Source organism: Heterodontus francisci, chromosome 1, assembly GCF_036365525.1.
Source record: "Heterodontus francisci isolate sHetFra1 chromosome 1, sHetFra1.hap1, whole genome shotgun sequence".
NCBI classification, from domain to species: domain Eukaryota; kingdom Metazoa; phylum Chordata; class Chondrichthyes; order Heterodontiformes; family Heterodontidae; genus Heterodontus; species Heterodontus francisci.
The window spans coordinates 49,962,260-49,984,916 of record NC_090371.1 but is presented as its reverse complement, the minus strand read 5'-3'; the positions used below and the strand labels follow the sequence as shown (position 1 = coordinate 49,984,916).

The 22,657-nt window shown below is 46.9% G+C and overlaps 1 protein-coding gene and 1 pseudogene across 1 annotated transcript in view; one reads left to right on the top strand and one right to left on the bottom strand.

The window, feature by feature from the left end:
* Positions 1 to 1,580: 1,580 nt before the first annotated feature.
* LOC137369365 (endothelial lipase-like) overlaps positions 1,581 to 22,657 on the bottom strand; it is a 158,653-nt gene continuing 137,576 nt past the window's right edge. The window contains exon 11 of the mRNA XM_068030467.1: positions 1,581 to 1,630. The gene's annotated coding sequence lies outside the window, so the exon portion shown is untranslated. The remainder of the gene's footprint in view (positions 1,631 to 22,657) is intronic.
* LOC137377818 (U2 spliceosomal RNA) lies at positions 20,074 to 20,182 on the top strand (annotated as a pseudogene).

Sequence of the window (22,657 nt, the reverse complement as noted above, 5' to 3'; positions counted from 1 at the left end):
TCCCTTTGCGTTCATCATCTGCTCCCTGTCTACTCTTTCCCTTAGTCACGCTGACTTCATTATCTAGTTCCTTACAGGCTTTAGTTACTACCTCCTTACTGTCCACTGACCTCATTTGGTTCCCAGCCCCCTGCCACATTAGTTTAAACCCTCCCCAACAGCGTTAGCAAAAGCACCTCCAAGGACATTGGTTCCAGTCCGGCCCAGGTGTAGACCGTCCAATTTGTAATAGTCCCACTTCCCCCAGAACCGGTCCCAACGTCCCAAAAATGTGAACCCCTCCCTCCTGCACCATCTCTCAAGCCACGCATTCATCCTGACTATTCTTTCATTTCTACTCTGACTGTCACGTGGCACTGGTAGCAATCCTGAGATTACTACCTCTGAGGTCCTACTTTTTAACTTGGCTCCTAACTCCCTAAATTCTGCTTGTAGGACCTCATCCCGTTTTTTACCTATATCATTGGTGCCTATGTGCACAACAACAACTGGCTGTTCACCCTCCCCTTTCAGAATGTTCTGCAGCTGATCTGAGACATCCCGGACCCGTGCACCTGGGAGGCAACATACCATTCGGGAGTCTCGTTTTCGACCACAGAACCACCTATCTACTCCCCTTACAATCGAATCCCCGATGACTATAGCCCTTCCACTCTTTTTCCCGCCCTTCTGAACAGCAGAGCCAGCCACGGTGCCATGAACCTGGCTACTGCTGCCTTCCCCTGGTGAGCCATCTCCCTCAACAGTATCCAAAACGGTATACCTGTTTTGGAGGGAGATGACCAATGGACACGATGGGCCGAAGGGCCTGTTTCTGTGCTGTATAACTGTATAACTCTATGACTCTATGACTCTAAGCAGAAAGAAGAGGATTGAACATGAGGCTTTGCCAGGGTGTGGGATTCCAAATGGTGCAGGGAGCCATCACCTGCACGCGCATGGCTCTATGTGTGCCACAGATCAATGGGGGAGATGCACCAGAACTGCAAGGGTTACCACTCTGTTAACATGCAGTTGGAATGTGACCACTTGCAGGTAAATGTTCAGTATCCTGGCAGCAATCATGTTGCTTTTATACTATGCCAGTCAGCTCTTCCAGCAATAGTCAAGCCACCACAATGTACCAGAGGTTGGCTGCTTGGGGACAAGAGTTACTAGCTCTACACGTGGCTCATTACTCCCCTCTGCCACCCAACCACACGTGGATGGCGTGCGTACAATGAGACCCATGCTGCTACCAGAAACATTGTGGAGCAAACCATTGGCGTTCTAAAACAATGACTCCACTGCATGGACCGTTCAAAGGAAGCTCTCCAATACTCACTGCAAAATGTCCCCAAATTCATGGTGGTCTGCTGCAGGCCACACAACCTCGCCCTCATGAAGGGTCATCCCTTGCACCAAGCCTCCAGCGAGAACCTCAGGAAAAGGAGGAGGAGGAGGAAGAGGAAGAGGAGGCAGAGGAGCAATGAGGAGGCACCAGAACCCCATAACTTCGGACGGGCTGTCCATGAGCAGCTACTCAGACTCCAGTTAACCTAAAATTTCATCCCACATCACCACTGCTCCACATTTCCCCACCTTACCATCCTTCTGCTATGGCCCATCACAGTGTCCTCAAGGTCAAATCCTGAAATAAAAGACATGCCAAAAAATTAATTCCATAACCTAACAACACTTCCAATAATACATACAAAACTGATATTTTTAATTCATTTTTTTGTGGGATGTGGGTGTCACTGGCTAGGCCAACATTTATTGCCCATCCCTAATTGCCTTTCAATAGAGTGGCTTGCTCGGCCATTTCAGAGGCCATTTTAATAATCAACTACTGTGGGTCTGGAGTCACACGTAGGCCAGACCAGGTAAGGACAGCAGATTTCCTTCCCTAAAGGACATTAGTTGACTGAATGGGTTTTATTCACCTTTGTTCTTGTTAGACCGCATGACGGCTCTCGAGCTGCGGATGGACTCACTTTGGAGCATGCGCGATGCTGAGGAGGTCGTGGATAGCACGTTTAGTGAATTGGTCACACCGCAGATTAGGATTGCTGAGGGAGAAAGGGAATGGGTGACCAAAAGGCAGAGAAAGAGCAGGAAGGCAGCGCAGGAGTCCCCTGCGGTCATCTCCCCCAAAACAAGTATACCGTTTTGGATACTGTTGAGGGAGATGGCTCACCAGGGGAAGGCAGCAGTAGCCAGGTCCATGGCACCGTGGCTGGCTCTGCTGTTCAGAAGGGCGGGAAAAAGAGTGGAAGGGCTATAGTCGTAGGGGATTCGATTGTAAGGGGAGTAGATAGGCGGTTCTGTGGTCGAAAACGAGGCTCCCGAATGGTATGTTGCCTCCCAGGTGCACGGGTCAGGGATGTCTCAGATCGGCTGCAGAACATTCTAAAGGGGGAGGGTGAACAGCCAGTTGTCATTGTGCACATAGGCACTAATGATATAGGTAAAAAACGGGATGAGGTCCTACAAGCAGAGTTTAGGGAGTTAGGAGCCAAGTTAAAAAGTAGGACCTCAGAGGTAGTAATCTCAGGATTACTACCAGTGCCACGTGATAGTCAGAGTAAAAATGAAAGAATAGTCAGGATGAATGCGTGGCTTGAGAGATGGTGCAGGAAGGAGGGGTTCAGATTTTTGGGACATTGGGACCGGTTCTGGGGGAGGTGGGACTATTACAAATTGGACGGTCTACACCTGGGCCGGACTGGAACCAATGTCCTTGGAGGTGCTTTTGCTAACGCTGTTGGGGAGGGTTTAAACTAATGTGGCAGGGGGATGGGAACCAATTGAGGTCAGTTGACAGTAAGGAGGTAGTAACAAAAGCCTGTAAGGAACTAGATAATGAAGTCAGTGTGACTAAGGGGAAGAACAGGCAGGGAGCAGATGATGAATATAAAGGGACTGGTGGTCTGAGGTGCATTTGTTTTAATGCAAGAAGTGTAGTAGGTAAGGCAGATGAACTTAGGGCTTGGATTAGTACCTGGGAGTATGATGTTATTGCTATTACTGAGACTTGGTTGAGGGAAGGGCATGATTGGCAACTAAATATCCCAGGATATCGATGCTTCAGGCGGGATAGAGAGGGAGGTAAAAGGGGTGGAGGAGTTGCATTACTGGTCAAAGAGGATATCACAGCTGTGCTGAAGGAGGGCACTATGGAGGACTCGAGCAGTGAGGCAACATGGACAGAACTCAGAAATAGGAAGTGTGCGGTAACAATGTTGGGGCTGTACTACAGGCCTCCCAACAGCGAGCGTGAGATAGAGGTACAAATATGTAAACAGATTATGGAAAGATGTAGGAGCAACAGGGTGGTGGTGATAGGAGATTTTAATTTTCCCAACATTGACTGGGATTCGCTTAGTGTTAGAGGTCCAGATGGAGCAGAATTTGTAAGGAGCATCCAGGAAGGTTTTCTAGAGCAGTATGTAAATAGTCCAACTCGGGAAGGGGCCATACTGGACCTGGTGTTGGGGAATGAGCCCGGCCAGGTGGTTGAAGTTTCAGTAGGGGACTACTTTGGGAATTGTGATCACAATTCCGTAAGCTTTAAAATACTCATGGACAAAGACGAGAGTGGTCCTTAAGGAAGAGTGCTAAATTGGGGGAAGGCCAACTATACCAAAATTCGGCAGGAGCTGGGAAATGTAGGTTGGGAGCAGCTGTTTGAAGGTAAATCCACATGTGATATGTGGGAGGCTTTTAAAGAGAGGTTGATTAGCGTTCAGGAGAGACATGTTCCTGTGAAAATGAGGTATAGAAATGGCAAGATTAGGGAACCATGGATGACAGGTGAAATTGTGAGACTAGCTAAGAGGAAAAAGGAAGCATACATAAGGTGTAGGCGGCTGATGAAAGACGAAGCTTTGAAAGAATATCGGGAATGTAGGACCAATCTGAAACGAGGAATTAAGAGGGCTAAAAGGGGTCATGAAATATCTTTAGCAAACAGGGTTAAGGAAAATCCCAAAGCCTTTTATTCATATATAAGGAGAAAGAGGGTAACTAGAGAAAGGATTGGCAAACTAAAGGACAAAGGAGGAATGTTATGCTTGGACTCAGAGAAAATGGGTGAGATTCTAAACGAGTACTTTGCATCGGTATTCACCGAGGAGAGGGACATGACGGATGTTGAGGTTAGGAACAGATGTTTGATTACTCTAGGTCAAGTCGGCATAAGGAGGGAGGAAGTGTTGGGTATTCTAAAGGGCATTAAGGTGGACAAGTCCCCAGGTCCGGATGGGATCTATCCCAGGTTACTGAGGGAAGCGAGAGAGGAAATAGCTGGGGCCTTAACAGATATCTTTGCAGCATCCTTAAACACGGGTGAGGTCCCGGAGGACTGGAGAATTGCTAATGTTGTCCCCTTGTTTAAGAAGGGTAGCAGGGATAATCCAGGTAATTATAGACCGGTGAGCCTGACGTCAGTGGTAGGGAAGCTGCTGGAGAAGATACTGAGGGATAGGATCTATTCCCATTTGGAAGAAAATGGGCTCATCAGTGATAGGCAACATGGTTTTGTGCAGGGAAGGTCATGTCTTACCAACTTAATAGAATTCTTTGAGGAAGTGACAAAGTTGATTGATGAGGGAAGGGCTGTCGATGTCATATACATCGACTTCAGTAAGGCGTTTGATAAGGTTCCCCATGGCAGGCTGATGGAGAAAGTGAAGGCGCTTGGGGTCCAAGGTGTACTAGCTAAATGGATAAAGAACTGGCTGGGCAACAGGAGACAGAGAGTAGCAGTAGAGGGGAGTTTCTCAAAATGGAGACGTGTGACCAGTGGTGTTCCACAGGGATCCGTGCTGGGACCACTGTTGTTTGTGATATACATTAATGATTTGGAGGAAAGTATAGGTGGACTGATTAGCAAGTTTGCAGACGACACTAAGATTGGTGGAGTAGCAGATAGTGAAGGGGACTGTCAGAGAATACAGCAGAATATAGATAGATTAGAGAGTTGGGCAGAGAAATGGCAGATGGAGTTCAATCAGGGCAAATGCGAGGTGATGCATTTTGGAAGATCCAATTCAAGAGTGAACTATACAGTAAATGGAAAAGTCCTGGGGAAAATTGATGTCCAGAGAGATTTGGGTGTTCAGGTCCACTGTTCCCTGAAGGTGGCAACGCAGGTAAATAGAGTGGTCAAGAAGGCATACGGCATGCTTTCCTTCATCGGACGGGGCATTGAGTACAAGAGTTGGCAGGTCATGTTACAGTTGTATAGGACTTTGGTTCGGCCACATTTGGAATGCTGCGTACAGTTCTGGTCGCCACATTATCAAAAGGATGTGGATGCTTTGGAGAGGGTGCAGAGGAGGTTCACCAGGATGTTGCCTGGTATGGAGGGCGCTAGCTATGAAGAGAGGTTGAGTAGATTAGGATTATTTTCATTAGAAAGACGGAGGTTGAGGGGGGACCTGATTGAGGTGTACAAAATCATGAGAGGTATGGACAGGGTGGACAGCAAGAGGCTTTTTCCCAGAGTGGGGGTTTCAATTACTAGAGGACACGAGTTCAAAGTGAAAGGGGAAATGTTTAGGGGGGATATGCGTGGAAAGTTCTTTACGCAGAGGGTGGTGGGCACCTGGAACGCGTTGCCAGCGGAGGTGGTAGACGCGGGCACGATGGAGTCTTTTAAGATGTATCTAGACAGATACATGAATGGGCAGGAAGAAAAGAGATACAGAACCTTAGAAAATAGGCGACATGTTTAGTGAGGATCTGGATCGGCGCAGGCTTGGAGGGCCGAAGGGCCTGTTCCTGTGCTGTAATTATCTTTGTTTTGTTCTTTGTTTGTGCATCCCCTTAGTGCCTGTCTTACAGATGTCTTTCCCTCTCCTTGAGCTTAACACAGGGCTAACCCAGTGGCTCATGCATGGCTGGTGGAAGGCTGCTAACTTTCACTGGGGGAGACTGCAGATAGCCTTGCTGGACAACCTCTGGGCTTTGAGGTCTCAGCTTCGGATTGTGCTACCTCAGCCATGCACCTGGATGTTTTCAGCGACCCAAAGTGCAGTGGCCTGAGTCACTGTCAGCCCAATAATTCACAGCACTGTCTCCTCCATGGGGCTCAGGAGATGCAGGCATGCCTGTCCCCCACCAGTTCTCTACTGCTGCCTCCCACTTTGTTTGACTTTGTCCTGAAAGAGAGAGAGATGAGAGTGTCAGTGAGAGTGTTGCAAGGTGTTTGGGTGATGTGCCTGTCACAGCTGAATAGCTGAAAGTATGTGGGAGCTGTGATATGTGGGTGTGAGGCTGGCAGCATTGGTAGGTGGGTAAGGGTGAGGTGGTGCATTGAATGTTCGGCATGTGTCCTGAGCTTATTGGTGAGTGATGGGGTGTGGTGCATTGAACAGTGTGTGAGGTCAGTGGTACAGTGGATAGGAGATGACATATGAAAACGCATTCACTGGCCTTGACCACTCGTGTGAGATCATTGAACTTTCTTCGACACTGCAGCCAGGTCCTCAGATCCAGACTCCTTGAAGTGACCTCCATAGCTACCAGCTTCCATTCCCTTTGCAGCATGTGTGTAGAGGGCCCACCCGCCCGCCCCGACCACCCGAGGGAACAGACCCTTTCTTCTCCTTTCCACCTCCTGTTCCAAGGCCTCCAGCGCACCACCAGAGAACTTGGGAGCCCTCTCTCTGGCCTGCTGCTCTATTCCATCTCTGAAATTCTTCCACAAACAGTTCTACCTGCAGCTGCAGCCCAGATTCACCTTCCCTTTAAGAGGTGCAGATTGCTTTTCTGAAGTGCAGGTTAGCTGTAACACGTGTTAAGCCCACACTGAACATGCAAGCAGTCAACAGCATCTTTACAGATGTGCTGCAAGCCACAATCATGGGGATGAGCAGGCAGCACAAAGTTTGTGTGCAGCCTGCATCAACTCGACCGCGTGTGAGGTAATCACACATTGTAATCCCTGCACCACTATTTGACATTATCGAAATTTTAGCTGATTGTCTGTGGGGTCCATATGAAGCTTTCAGGGCTTCTTAAATTTTGTCTAGTGTTAAGTCCTAAGCAGTAAAAATAGCATATTTTACAGTTGGGACTTCTACAGCAAGTAACTCACTTCCTGACTCCCCAAAGCCTGACCATCACCTACAAGGCACAAGTCAGGAGTGTGATGGAATACTCTCCACTTGCCTGGATGTCTGTGGCTCCAAGATGCTCAAAACATCCAGGACAAAGCAGGTAATTGATCAGCACCCATCCACCCCCTTGAATGGTCACTTCCTTCACCACCAATGCACAGTGACAGCAGTCTGTACCATGCGCAAGATGCACAGCAACAGCTCGCCAAGGCTCCTTCAACAGCACACTCCAAACGCTCAAACTCTACCACCTAGACAGATAAGGGCAGCAAGTGCAAGTTCCCCTCCAAGCTACACACCGTCCTGACTTGGAACTACAATGTCACTGGGTCAAAATCCTGGAACTCCCTCCCGAACAGCACTGTGACCTACACCACATGGACTGCAATGGTTCAAGAAGGCAGCTCACCACCACTTTCTCAAGAGCAATTAGGGATGGGCAATAAATTCTGGCCTTGCCAGTGATGCCCACATTGCATGAACAAATAACTTTTAAAAAATACACATTTTGGAGGTGTCATCTGCACTTTGGAAGATCTGAGGTCTGATCTGCACTTGGGAGCTCTAATCTATCATATCGACATGGGTGCCACTTATGCTCAGATAGGGACCAAGGTGTGCATCAGGAGCAGCAGGACCTCACAGACCTGCAGTTCCACAGGAGAGAAGGGATCAGCAGAGGTGCAGTTCACAGGAAGCCATACCCAGCACACTTGGTGAACAGGCAGGAGATAAGTTTAGATAGTTTACAGATACAGCACTGAAACAGGCCCTTCGGCCCACCGAGTCTGTGCCGACCATCAACCACCCATTTTATACTAATCCTACACTAATCCCATATTCCTACCACAACCCCACCTGTCCCTATCACCTACCTATACTAGGGGCAATTTATAATGGCCAATTATCCTATCAACCTGCAAGTCTTTAGCATGTGGGAGGAAACCAGAGCACCCAATAAGCTTCCTTGACATGTCAGAACACCAGTGCCTCAGGAGGCTCAGGTTGTTGCGTCAAGTTGTGCCAGACATTTGCAGCCTGCTGGACCAAGACCAGCTGCCAGCTGGACTTGGTGGTCACGCTTTACCAGCTGCTGTCAAAGTCACCACTGCCCTCAACTTTTTTGCCTCTGAATCTTTCCAGGGTTCAAATGGAGGCAGCTGCAGGATTTCATCCAAATGCATAAAACATGCGACTGATTGCTTCTTTGAAAGAGCTGGCAAATGATGTCAACTTCACCTGCCATGATATCAGTCAGAATGAGTGAGCACTCGAGTTTGGGGTTCTGGTTGGCTTCCCACAGGTGCAAGGCGTTATCAACTGCACACATGTGGCAATTAGGGCACCCATAAATCACCCAGGAGTGTTCATGCACAAGAAGGGCTTCCACTGCATGAACATGCAGCTGGGATTAGAATGGGTGGATCGTTTTTCAGCCGGCGCAGACACAATGGGCCAAGTGACCTCTTTCTGTGTTTTAAACTTTCTATGATTCTATGATTCTATGACACCTCTTAAAAACCTGAGGAATGAGGACATAGGAGTGATATGAATGTCATATAACCACCAGATGTTTCATCAAACAAGCTATTGGCTGAAGATCCCTGGACAGGTGTGGAGGTGCCCCACTTGAACGCACCAGCCAGGATCTCCAGAATGGTTGTTTTATGCCGCGCACATCACAACATTCCCACTTGCAGGAGGAACACTGCACAAAGAACAGAATTGTCCAAGGAGGAGAAGAAAGTGGAAGGTGATGCAGACAATGCACCACCAGCGGTGCACATTGCTGCCCAGTATGTCCTCATTATTGTCCTCACTTATGTTCCACCAGTCCACCCACCTTACAACCACATGCAAAAGCCACTTTCTCCCCACCTCACCCCTAATACCACTAACACAGAATAGTCCTTGAAGCAACCAAACCTCCTTTTCACAGCCCCCATTGCTCAGCATTCTTCCCATTCATCGACATTCAAAACAAAAGACCACTTGCCAACCAGCAACCAAGAATAGGCAGTTAGGAAAACAGTGCAACTAAATCACCCAGGTGCATATCCTTTTGTAACTACAAATCTTTACTCTTCCTTTTCCGACAACTTCTACATGGTGCAACCCCTGTGGTTTCAACAGATCTTGAGGCAGGCTGCTCAGATCCCTGCTGTGACTTCTGAGATGATCTTGGCTTTGCCTCTGTGTGTTAGAGCCCATTAGAGCCTTGCCAAAGACTGCTCCATCTGCACCTTTGCACGGACAGTCTTGGCCAACAGGACACAAGGGGGATACTGACCGGGGGTGTGGCAGCCAGTGAGAAATGGAAACACTTTGAGCCAAGTCCCCGCTTCCATGTTCCTTTTCACCATCATCCTTCATGTGGCCCAGCCGCACTTTGCTGCTCGTATTGAGCTGGAGCATAAAGGCCTGCTCAGGTCTGGAAAAAAAACGACCTGAACCCGACTGAACCATATCGGAGCCGAGACCGACCCAGCCCGAGTTTTTCCATTTTTTCCTGCACCCGACCCGACCCGTGCCTTTACTGGAGGACACTTTTCTGCATGTCAATGGAACAATGAACAGTCAAGGTGAGGGTATCATTCATCCTATTTAAGGTGGCTTTCATGGTGTGAAAGCCATTGTGAATGTCTGCTTGCACTCTTTTGATTGCCTTGTTTGATGCTCCCTGCAGGTGGCCATTCTTTCCATGGATGAAGACATCATCACAAAGGCCTGTGACATCATGCCACTCATGCTTGAGATGAACTCCTCCAATCTCTCCGCAAGCTCACACAATACGGCTGGAACACCTGCAAGTACTTTGCACATTCTTTGCTGCTCTGTTAATTAATGATGGTATTAGCACAATAGAAAGGGATGACCTAAGTTCAGGAATCCAGGATGTAGAAGCAGTTTGGGTAGAGATGAGAAATGATAAAGGCAAGAAGTCACTTGTGGGAGTGATGTACAGGCCCCCTATTAGTAACCATATGGTAGGACGGGGTATAAAAGAAGAAATAATGGGAGCTTGTCAGAAAGGCACAGTGATAATTATAGGGAATTTTAATCTACATACAGACTGGAAAAATCAGATAGGCAAAGGTAGCCTAGATGAGAAGTTCAAAGAATGTTTTTGAGATATTTTCTTAGAACGGCATATTCTGGAGCCAACCAGAGAGCAGGCTATGCTAGACCTGATATTGTGCAACGAGACAGGATTAATTAATGAGCTCATAGTGAAGGTGCCCCTAGGCAGCAGTGATCATAATATGATTGAAATTTACATTCAGTTTGAGGGAGAAAAGAGTGGGTCTAAGACAGTATTTTAAACTAAAATAAGGACAATGACGAGGTCATGAAAGGAGAGCTAGCTAAAGTGAACTGGCAAATTAGATTAAGGGATAAGTTTTTAGAGATGCAGTGGCAGACATTTAAGGGAATATTTCAGAATACACAGAATAAAGATATTTCAACAAGAAAGACGAGTTCTAAGGAGCAAACCCACCATCTGTGGTTAACTAAAACAGTTAAAGATAGTATCAAACTTAAAGAAAAAGCATATAATTGTGCAAAGATGGGTGGCAGGTCAGAAGATTGGACAGAATATGAAATACAGCAAAAAATGACTAATAAGTTAATAAGGAGGGTGAAATTAGAGTACGAGAGAAAGCTAGCTAGAAATATAAAAACAGACAGTAAGAGTTTCTATAGATATTTTAAAAAGAAAAGAGTTAACAAAGTGAGCATTGCTTCTATAGAAAGTGAGTCTGAAGAACTAATAATGGAAAATAAGGAGATGGCAGATGAACTGAACAGGTATTTTGCATTGGTATTCACAGGGAGGGAGGAACTCAAGAAAATTACAATCATCGGGGAAGTGGTACTGAGAAAATTGTTGGAGCTGCAGGCTGACTAGTCCCCTGTTCCTCATGGACTTCATCCTAGGGTCTTAAAAGAAGTGGCTAGTGAGATAGTTGATGCATTAGTGTTAATTTTCTAAAATTCCCTAGATTCATGGAAGGTTCCATTAGATTGGAAAATAGCAAATGTAACTCCTTTATTTGGTAATCTTTCAAAATTCTATAGATTCTGGAAGGATTCCTGCAGACTAGAAAGGAGCGAATGTAACCCCACTATTTAAGAAGGGAGCGAGAGAGAAAACAGGAAACTACAGGCCTGTTAGTTTGATGTCAGTAGTAGGGAAAATGTTAGAATCTATTGCAAACAATGAGATAACTGGACACTTGGAAAATAATGATATGATTGGATAGAGTCAGCATGGATTTGTGAAAGGGAAAACATATTTGATAAAACTGTTGGGGTTTTCTGAGGATGTTACTTGTAGCATAGATAAAGGAGAATCAGTGGATGTGAAGTATTTGGATTTTCAGAAGGCTTTCGATAAGATCCCACACAGGAGGTTAGTAAACAAAATTAGAGCAAATGGGATTGGGGGGTAATATACTAGTATGGATTGAGAATTGGTTAACAGACAGAAAGCAGAGAGTAGGAATAAATGGGTCATGCTCAGGATGACAGGCTGTTATTAGTGGGATACCACAAGGATCAGTGCTCCAGCCACAGCTGTTTATAATCTATATAAATGATTTGGATATGGGGACCAATTGTAATGTTTCCAAATTTTCAGATGACACAAAACTAGGAGGGAATGTAAGTTGTGAGGAGGATGCAAGGAGGCTTCAAGGGGATTTGGACAGTCTAAGTGAATGGTCAAGAACATAGTAGATGGAATTTTTTTTTATTCATTTGTGGGATGTGGGAGTCGCTGGCTAGGCCAGCATTTATTGCCCATCCCTAATTGCCTTTGAACTGAGTGGCTTGCTAGGCCATTTCAGAGGGCATTTAAGAGTCAACCACATTGCTGTCTGGAATCGCATGAAGGCCAGACCAGGTAAGGATGGCAGATTTCCTTCCCTAAAGGACATTAGTGAGCCAGATGGGTTTTTACAACAATCAACAATTGGTCACCATTAAACTAGCTCTTTTTAATTCCAGATTTATTCATTGAATTCAAATTTCACCAACTGCCATGGTGGGATTCAAACCCATATAATGTGAATTGATGTGTGAAGTGATCCACTTTGGTAGAAAAAACAGAAAGGTAGAGTATTTCTTAAATGGTGAGAGGTTGGGAAGTGTTGATGTCCAAAGAGACCTGGGTGTCCTTGTTAATGAGTCATTAAAAGCTAGTATGCAGGTGCAGCAAGCAAGTAAGAAGGCAAATGGTATGTTGGCATTCATTGGAAGGGGATTTGAGTACAGGAGTAAAGATGCATTGCTTCAATTATATAAAGCCTTGGTGAGACCACATCTGAAGTATTGTGTGCAGTTGTGGTTTCCTTATCCAAGGAAGGATATACTTGCCATTGAGGATGTGCAACAGATGTTCACCAGACTAATGCCTGGGATGGCAGGATTGTCTTATGGGGAGAGATTGCAGAAACTGGGCTTGTATTCTCTAGAGTTTCGAAGAATGAGAGGTGATCTCATTGAAACTTACAAAATTCTTACAGGGCCTGACAGAATGGATGTAGATAGGATGTTTCCTCTGGCTGGTGAGTCTAGAACTAGGGGACACAGTCTCAGAATAAGGGGCAGGCCATTTAAGACTGAGATGAGGAGGAATTTCTTTACTCAGGGTGGCGAATCGGTGGAATTCTCTACCCCAGAGGGCCGTGGAAGCTCAATCGTTGAGCATGTTCAAGACAGAAATCGATAGATTTCTGGATACTAACAACATCAAGGGATATGGAGATAGTGGGGGAAAATGACATAGAGATATATGATCAGCCAGGATCCGTTTGAATGGCAGAGCTCGATGGGCCGAATGGCCTACTCCTGCTCCTATTTCCTGTGATCCTATAATCCTATGATTCAAAAAGGGAAGGAGAGAGAAAGAGCAGTTAGCTCAATATCTGTGATAGGGAAAATGTCAGAAGTTATTATTAAAGATTTTATAGCAGGGCACTTAGAAAAGCTCAAGGTAATCAGGCAGAGTCAACATGGTTTTGTGAAAGGGAAATCATGTTTAACCAATTTTTTAGAATTCTTTGAAGAAATAACATGTGCTGTGAATAAAGAGGAACTGGTGGATGTACTGTACTTAGATTTCCAGAAGGTATTTGATAAGGCCACATCAAAAGTTATAGCGGAAAATAAAAGCTCATGGTGCACAGGGTAACATATTGGCATGGATAGAAGATTGGCTAGCTAACAAGAAACAGAGAGTGGGCATAAATGGGTCATTTTCTGGTTGGCAAGATGTAACGTGTGGTGTGCCACAGGGATCTGTGCTGGGACCTCAACTTTTTACAATTTATATAAATGACTTGGATGAAAACACCAAAGGTATGGTTGCAAAATTTGCTGATGACAAAAAGATAGGTAGGAAAGTAACTTGTGAAGAGGACATAAGGAGGCTATAAAGTGATGTAGATCATTTAAGTGAGTGGGCAAAGACCTGGCAATGAAGTACAATGTGGGAAAATGTGAAATTGGCCATTTTGGCAGGAAGATTAAAAAAGAAGCATATTAACGAAATGGTGAGAGATTGCAGAGCTCTGAGATGCAGAGGGTAAAGGCCTGCTTAGGTCTGGAAAAAAAACCCGACCCGACCCCGGCCCAACCCGAGTCCAACTTGACCATAGTGCACTCGCTGTACTTACCACGTTTGGATGGATGGATTGGAAGGAAGCTGCACTGCTGCAGCATGAGCACGATGACGTCATAGAGACGCTCACTCGCTCACTGCGCAGACTCAGAGTCTGTGGAGTAATGTGGAGTACAATGTGTGTCCAATCCAGACCCAGCCCGACCCGGACCCGGCCTGACCCAACCCGAGCCCGAAAGCTGGACCCAGAAGAGCGACCCAACCCGACCCAAACATGACACATGTTATCGGATCCCGTCGAGTTCGGGTCGGGTAGCAGGCCTTTAGCAGAGGGATCTGGGTGTCCTAGTGCATGAATCGCAAATGGTTAGTATGCAGGTAGACCAAGTAATTAGGAAAGCTAATCGAATGTTATCATTTATTGCGAGGGGAATTGAATACAAAAGTAGGAAGGTTATGCTTCAATTATTCTGAGCATTCTTGAGACCACATCTGGAGTACTGTGTACAGTATTGGTCTCCTTATTTAAGAGAGAATGTAAATGCATTGGAAGCAGTTCAGAGAAGGTTTACTAGACTAATACCTCGATTGGGCGGGTTGTCTTATGAGGAAAGGTTGGACTGGCTAAGCTTATATCCCCTGGAGTTTAGAAGAGTAAAAGGCAACTTTATTGAAACATTTAAGGTCCTGAGGGATCTTGACAGGGTGGATGTGGAAAGGATGTTTCCTCTTGTGGAAAAATCTAGAACTAGGAGTCACTGTTTAAAAATAAGGGTTGTCCATTTAAGACGGAGATGAGGAGAAATTTTTCTCTCATAAGGTTGTTCAGTTTTTAGTTTTTTAGTTTAGTTTTTATAGTTCAGAGATACAGCACTGAAACAGGCCCTTTGGCCCACCGAGTCTGTGCCGACCATCAATCACCCATTTATACTAATCCTACACTAATTCCATATTCCTACCACATCCCCATATTTCCCTACCACCTACCTATACTAGGGGCAATTTTTATAATGGCCAATTAACCTATCAACCAGCAAGTCTTTGGCATGTGGGAGGAAACCGGAGCACCCGGAAGAAACCCACGCAGACACAGGGAGAACTTGCAAACTCCACACAGGCAGTACCCAGAATTGAACCCAGATCGCTGGAGCTGTGAGGCTGCGGTGCTAACCACTGCACCACTGTGCTCAGTCTTTGGGACTCTCTTCCTCAAAAGTCTGTGGAAGCAGAGTCTTTGAATATTTTTAAGGCAGAGGTCAATAGATTCTTGATAAGCAAGGGGCTGAAAGGTTATCGGGGAAAGACGGGAAGGTGGAGTTGAGGTTACAATCAGAGCAGCCATGATCTTATTGAATGGTGGAGCAGGCTTGAAGGGCCGAGTGGCCTGCTCCTGCTTCTAATTCGTATGGTCATACGTATGTACGTATGCTCCTTACTGGTCCCACTGAAGTGTGGGTATCTGAGCGGTGCATGGTCTGCATGAGTCCTGTGATGGACCACCCTCAGAATGAGTGATCTCCTCCGATAGTCAGCTCATTGGTCAGCTGGACCACCACCTGCAGTATGTGTGAAGGCCCTGTGAGAGATATAAAATTTGAATGAGTGCTGTCAAAGTAAGAATAATTTATGATATCATTATGCCCATTATCATATTTCATTTGTTGCTGGCATCCACTCAACATGAGTGAGTTTGTAAGCCATGAGATTGCCATCATGGAGATATTTAATGCTGTCACCATGGTGGCCCCTCCTTCTCCAGGCAGGCACACTAAGACTCCAATGATTTCCAGTGCGTCCTCCTCTGCGCTTGTTAGCTGCGAGGTGGCTGGAGGGCCACCTTCAGTTCTCAGCCTGTCCTTTTGAGCCATGCTCTCTTCTTCTGCAAGGAGGGAAAGCAGAGAGCTATGAGTGAGAGTTATGGTCTGGATGGATGGATGGAGAGCATTTCTTGAGATGAGTATGAGGGAAAGGCATGACATTGTTTAAAGGTGACAATGAGCGTCAGTGATCGATGGACTGATGAGGCTGTGCATAGACAGGGAGGGATGGGTGTACCTGCAAAGTAAGTTGGTATGAGGAGTGATGTTGTGGAATAGGCTTGGGTAGGTAGTGTGAGGGGGTTGAGGTGATGTAGGTGAGTGTACCATTGCTCTCATTGTTCCTGCCCTGCTTAAGTAATTGAACTGCTTCCTACATTCTATCCATGAGTGTGGCACAACACTTCTGCTGCTGATCTGTTGTGCCACCTCCAATCACACTTTCTTACTGTTTCCAGCTGGCTTCTTCCTCCCATCTCTTCTTCTTCTTCTTCTTCTTCTTTGGCGTCCTTGTCTCGAGAGACAATTTGTAAGCGCCTGGAGGTGGTCAGTGGATTGTGAAGCAGCGCCTGGAGTGGCTATAAAGGCCAATTCTAGAGTGACAGACTCTTGCACAGGTGCTACAGATAAAATTGGTTGTCGGGGCTGTTACACAGTTGGCTCTCCCCTTGCGCTTCTGTCTTTTTTCCTGCCAACTGCTAAGTCTCTTTGACTCGCCGCACTTTAGCCCCGCCTTTATGGTTGCCCGCCAGCTCTGATGATCGCTGGCAACTCACTCCCACAACTTGTGATCAATGTTACAGGACTTCATGTCGCGTTTGCAGATGTCTTTAAAGCGGAGACATGGACGGCCAGTGGGTCTGATACCAGTGACGAGCCCGCTGTACAATGTGTCCTTGGGGATCCTGCCATCTTCCATGCGGCTCACATGGCCAAGCTATCTCAAGCGCCGCCGGCTCAGTAGTGTGTATAAGCTGGGGATGCAGGCCGCCTCGAGGACTTCTGTGTTGGAGATACAGTCCTGCCACCTGATGCCAAGTATTCTCCGGAGGCAGCGAAGATGGAATGAATTGAGACGTCGCTCTTGGCTGACATACGTTGTCCAGGGTTCGCTGCCGTAGAGCAAGGTACTGAGGACACAGGCTTGATACACTTGGACTTTTGTGTTCCATGTCAGTGCGCCATTTTCCCACACTCTCTTGGCCAGTCTGGACATAACAGTGGAAGCCTTTCCCATGTGCTTGTTGATTTCTGCATCGAGAGACAGGTTACTGGTGATAGTTGAGCCTAGGTAGGTGAACTCTTGAACCACTTCCAGAGCATGGTCACCGATATTGTTGGATGGAGCATTTCTGACATCCTATCCTATGATGTTCGTTTTCTTGAGGCTCCCATCTCTAGGGAACAGAATATCCCTCTGGGTCCTCACAGCCCCCTACAGCAGATCCACGAAGGAGTCACTGAACCATGGAGCAGTCTTTGACCTTCTAGACTCCATTCTGGTGCTTCCTTCCCCTTCGATTCTGACTCCAAACTCCTTCAAATTGTATTTTTGGAGTGTTTCTTTAAATCTTGGAGTTGAAATCATGTCATGTGGGTTGACATCACACCCAGCGAAGCTAATTGGTCAGGAAAACCGCAAATCATATGGTAATGAAGTATCGGATTAAAAAGTCACTGATAGACACTGATTTCTAGGTTTCCCGGACGATACCAGATAACCCCCTCCCTACCCCCATTCCCAGCATGTCGCAAACTTAAAATCCAGTCTTTTGTGTTTATTACCTAAACATTGGTAATTGGTCTCTTTAAGCCAATACACCCATTAAAACTATGTAATATGCCATAATTATGTGTTTTCAGTGAATATTTCTCAGAAAGACCACCTCAAAGCTGGCAATTGCTTTTTTCTCTGAAGAAGCTGCTACTGTCTGTATTATCAGTCTGAGGTTACCACAAGTGCAAATCTTTGTTTGGATCTTTTCTGGTGCATTATTGTTTGCTTGTTTTAATTATAACTTATATCTCAACTGTGCAGTTCTTCAAGTTGGTAACTTATCCCACAGCTTTTCCTCTTTGAAGTTAAAACATTGTTGAATCACTGAAGGGTCTCTCAGAATGTCTTGAGGTCCATGGATGGTGGGTTTGTTGAATTGCTCATTGCTGTCTAACCACAATGGCAGAACAATTGGTGGAACAAAAACTAAAATCTTCTGGCTACATAATCTGACAGTTCATGTTAAAGACCGTAGATAGAGCCACTTTCTTTGTAAGCAGGTTTAACCCTTACCCATGGATAGGTTCAGAGAACTTGCTGCCTTTATGGGCTGAGCAGCTTTGTTTGTTTTCAGCTCAAGCACTGTGATCCTAAAACTACTGTTAGTGCAGGAGTAAAACTACTGGGCCAGAGAGACAAGAAGGAACATTTCAGAAGAAAAAGAGAGCAGTTCCTCCTAAAAAGGGAAACATTCCTGTGTCCTCACCTTAAAAGGCAAAAGCTCCACTGTTCAGTTAAGTAACCATTGTCAACAAATAAGGTAATGGACAGCATTAAGTTAAAAGGAAAGGCCTACACAAATGCAAGGAAAAGTTAAAAAACAGCAGATTGGGCTAACTATAATAAAAGGGATATAAAGAAAATAATAGGAGGCACAAAAAGTATGAATAAAACCTTGCAAGAGATATCAACAGTAAAACTTTTTTGTAAACATATTAAAAGATTGTAGTAAGGGTGATATGGGTTCATGAATGATAGATGCAGGTGATACTGTAATGGATAATAAGGAAATGGCAGACTTATTAGAAGAATGCTTTATATCCATTTTCACAGACGAGGAAGAAGTCAAAACACCAACAAACAAGGGGCCTGATGGCTTCCACCCTGAGGTATTATAATAAATCGATTAGGAAATTGCAGCTGTATTCGTCATAATATTCCAGGAAGAATATATTGGCCTTAGAGGGTGTACAGTGCAGATTCACAGAATGGCACCATGGCTTAAAATGTTATATTTTCCAGAGAGGTTATGTAAACTTGGTTTGTACTCCCTTGAGTTTAATAAGTGAAGGGGTGGCCCATTTGAAGTGTTTAAAATGATAGATGGATTTGGTAGAGGAGATATAGAGAGGCTATTTCCTCTGGTGAGGAGATCCAGAATTAGGGGGCACAATCTTAAAATTAAAGCAAGGTCATTCTGGAGTGAATTCAGGAAATACTTTTTCACACAAAGCGTACTTGAAATGCAGTATTCATTTCCCCAAAAGGCTGTGGTTGCTGGATCAATTGAATGTTTTAAGACTGAAATTAACAGATTTCTATCAGGTAAAGGTATCAAGAGAGATGGAAAATTGCCAGGAAAGGTTATTTGCATGATATGGGTGGATGCATCGTGCCCATAAGGATTCAGTGGTGCCTCTTAGAACTGCAGCCATAATGACCGACAAGAGCACCAGCCAGAGTCTGAAGAAAATCCTTTCCTTTCAATGTTCTGCTCTCAGTGGAGCAACTGGGCTACTTGTGGAGGTAATTATGGTGTGGATGGGCCTGGTCACATTGCCGCGGAACGCACCATGCAGTTGGGCGGTGCCGTACCACCTATCCTTCGTGGAGCAGTTTCTGCGGAAAAACACCTTTGACCACCGGTCCATCAGGCAGTGGTCTGCACGGAATGTCCTCAAGGCCCTACGGGAAAAGGAAACGGTGGATCCTGTCGGATGGTTCCCCGAGCAGACCGTCAAAGTCATTTGGCGGAATGCCTCATCACCAGAACTTTCAAACAAGCACCAAGACGTAGCTTGGCTGGTGGTGAGAAGGGCCCTCCCCGTCAGATCCTTCATGCACACCCGAAGTCTCGCCCCCTCCGCACAGTGCCCCCGCGTTGGCTGTGGTGGGGAAGAGACGGTCGCCCACCTCCTCCTGGAATGTGCCTTTGCAAAGCAGGTGTGGAAAGAGATGCAGTGGTTTTTGTCAAGGTTCATCCCAAGCAGCTCTGTAACACAGGAGTCTGTGCTCTACGGGCTGTTCCCAGGGACGCACACCGAGACAAACATCAACTGCTGCTGGAGGACTATCAATTCGGTGAAAGACGCCCTTTCGTCTGCCCGAAACTTGCTGGTCTTCCAGCGCAAAGAGTTGTCCACCGCCGAATGTTGCAGACTGGCACATTCCAAGGTCCAGGACTACGTGCTGAGGGACGCACTAAAGCTTGGGGCAGCTGCAGCAAAGGCTCAATGGGGAAAAACCACAGTGTAAGGTTCCCCCACCAAGCTGGACTGAGGGGCTGGATCCAATGGAAACCCCTCGAACTGTATCGTTAATATTCTCAATTGCTGTAAATGTAAAACTGTAATTGACATGACAATTGTGAAACGGAAGGGTTGGGAAGAAACTCATGACAGTATTGAAGGAAACTGATCTCCCTTGCAATGTTTGTATTTTTTGGTGCTGTTTGGAAACTGTTTGGCAATGTAATTTTTACAGATTTTTATGAATAAAGTATATTTTGGAAATTTAAAAAAAAGTAATTATGGTTCTCGGCCTTTTGGCTAAGATCAAGTGTAGTATCTGTTCTTATCAGTGCTTATTTGATTGAGAAGAGACCATGATCATCGCCTTTTGATCCTGGGAAAGCTTTGAGTAAAATGGCTATAACCAATTTTCGAGCTTCGGGCCAGGGAGTGCGCAACACCGTTCGGGTGGTCGTGAAGGACAAGGAAGGAGATGCACCGGTCGATCGCACCTTCTTCATCAAGAAAATTCTCTTCGATTGCTGCGGATTTCAAGCGACGGACGTCTTCTGCCTGCAGGATTTCCCCAGCAGTGGATACTTCAACGTGACGTTCCGGAACGTGGCGCGATGCATCAAGTTCCTGAAGGCGCTCAAGGAGAAAGGGGACCGGGCGCCACTGTCGATCCTCACAGCGGAGCCGCTCTTCACGCTTCCGTCACAACGGGACCGGGTGGTGACGATTCACCTCTACAACCCCCATGTTCCGGTGGTGGATGTACTCACCTTTCTCGCCAGGTACATCGAGGTGGCCGGCAGCAGCACTGATGTCAAGGACCCCTTTGGGATTTGGACCAGCAAGCGGCAGGTCAAGGTGACCTTGAAGGTAGATCCCAGTGGAGCCATCATCCACCCTCCCTCCAGCTTCGCTATCGGGGGAAGTCGAGGCTTCTTGGTCTACGCTGGGCAGCCCAGAGTTTGCCGCACCTGTGGCAAATCTGGTCACATGGCAACCAACTGCAGCACGGTTGTTTGCAAGAACTGCAAGGAGGAAGGCCATCAGACCAAGGACTGTAAGCAGACTAAGTGTTGCAACTTGTGCGGTGCGGCAGGCCATCTCTACAAAACCTGCCCCAAACGTTGCCTCAGCTATGCTCAGGCGGCAAGGTCCAAGGAAAGGCCGGGAGAAGGTTCGACGAAGGCGTCCGCTGTTCGAAAGGAGACCAGCAACCTTCTCCGCAGTGAGGAACTTCAACCTGAGAAGGAAGGGGAGGTGGCTGAAACCAACGACCCAGCACCTACCCAGCGCCCGGAAACCCCTCCTCCACAGACAGAATCAATGGAGGAGGAGGCAGCAGATGGACAAACAGGTCAGTGGCAAGTGGTCCAGAGGAAAACCACAAAGAAAAAACATCCCAAAGCCACCACCCAAACCAGTGGCAAGAGGAGGCTCTCTTCTGAATCAGACTGCAACAACTCCTCTTCACTGGACGGGGAAATGCTGGAACGACAGCCCCTTCAAAAGAGGCGGCAGAACTCTGAGATGGATGATAAAGCATCCCAGCCCCCGGGCACTGGAAGCTGTGAGGGGCCCGGCGTGCCCCAACCCCAATGCCCCACACGTAACGACGTGGCCAACGCATCTCAGCTCCGGGACACCGGGAGCAAAGACACGTCTGGCGCACCTGAGCTCCGGGAGACCGGGAGCTGTGATGTTTTCGAGGAGGAACAGATGGAAGCAGCTGAGGACAACCCAATCCTCTCTGCCTACAAGACCCCCCCGATGTCACCCGAGCGGCACAAACCCTGCATGAAAAATCAGGAGGGGTTTCTGAGCCCAACCAACGTGAAACTGCTTGCGCACACGATGGGTATGCAGGAACATCCCGAAGGGGAAGGACTGGGACTAGCGAGGACAAATGGTATGGGAAGCAACAACTAATTTTTAGTAAAAAATGGGTGTAAGAATTGCTTCCATTAATGTGCGTAGCATTAAATCTACTACGCGATGTGTTTCAACCTTGGATTACCTTGCCAAGGTCAAAGCTGACCTACTGTTTCTGCAGGAGTGTGGAATACCACACCTCAGCACCTGCAGGCAGTGGTCGCGATGGTGGTCCCACGGGCCATCGATCTGGTCGGGGGGTAATGACTGCCGTTCCTCCGGCCTGGGTATTCTGCTGCGGGGAGGTAACTTCACCATCTCCGAAGTTAAGGAGGTGGTGGGCGGCCGCCTCCTCGTAGCAGACGTGATGTACAACAACGCTCCGCTCCGGTTGATCAACGTGTACGCCCCAGTACAACGCAGTGAGCGGCTGACCGTCTTCCAGCAGCTCCCACTGCTGCTGGCGACGTCCAGGCCGGTCATCCTAGGCGGTGACTTCAACTGCATCATCGATGCGGCTGGACGATCCGGCAGTGACGACAGCAAACTGGACGCTACGTCCAGATTCCTAATAGAAACAGTTAAAGATGCCAAACTGCATGACGTCTTCAGCAAACCTGCAGACGGAGCGCAGCGCAGATACACATGGTCAAGATCGGACGGGTCTGCCCGTTCCAGGATTGACTTCCTGTTTGTGTCCCGTGCTGTCACGGTCGGATCCACCAACGTCAAGCCGGTGTTCTTCTCCGACCACTGCCTCTTACTGGCCGACTGTCACTTACAGGACGACCAGCGGGTTGGCAGAGGGACGTGGAAGCTTAATGCGACACTGCTGACCCCAGAGAACGTTGAGGAACTCAAAAGGGATTACAAAGGTTGGAGGACCATGAAACCCCTCTTTGAGTCTCCAGTTCACTGGTGGGAAGCGATTAAGGAGAACATCAAGAGGTTCTTCATCCACAAAGGTGTTCAGAAGGCGAGAGAGAGACAGAGGGAAG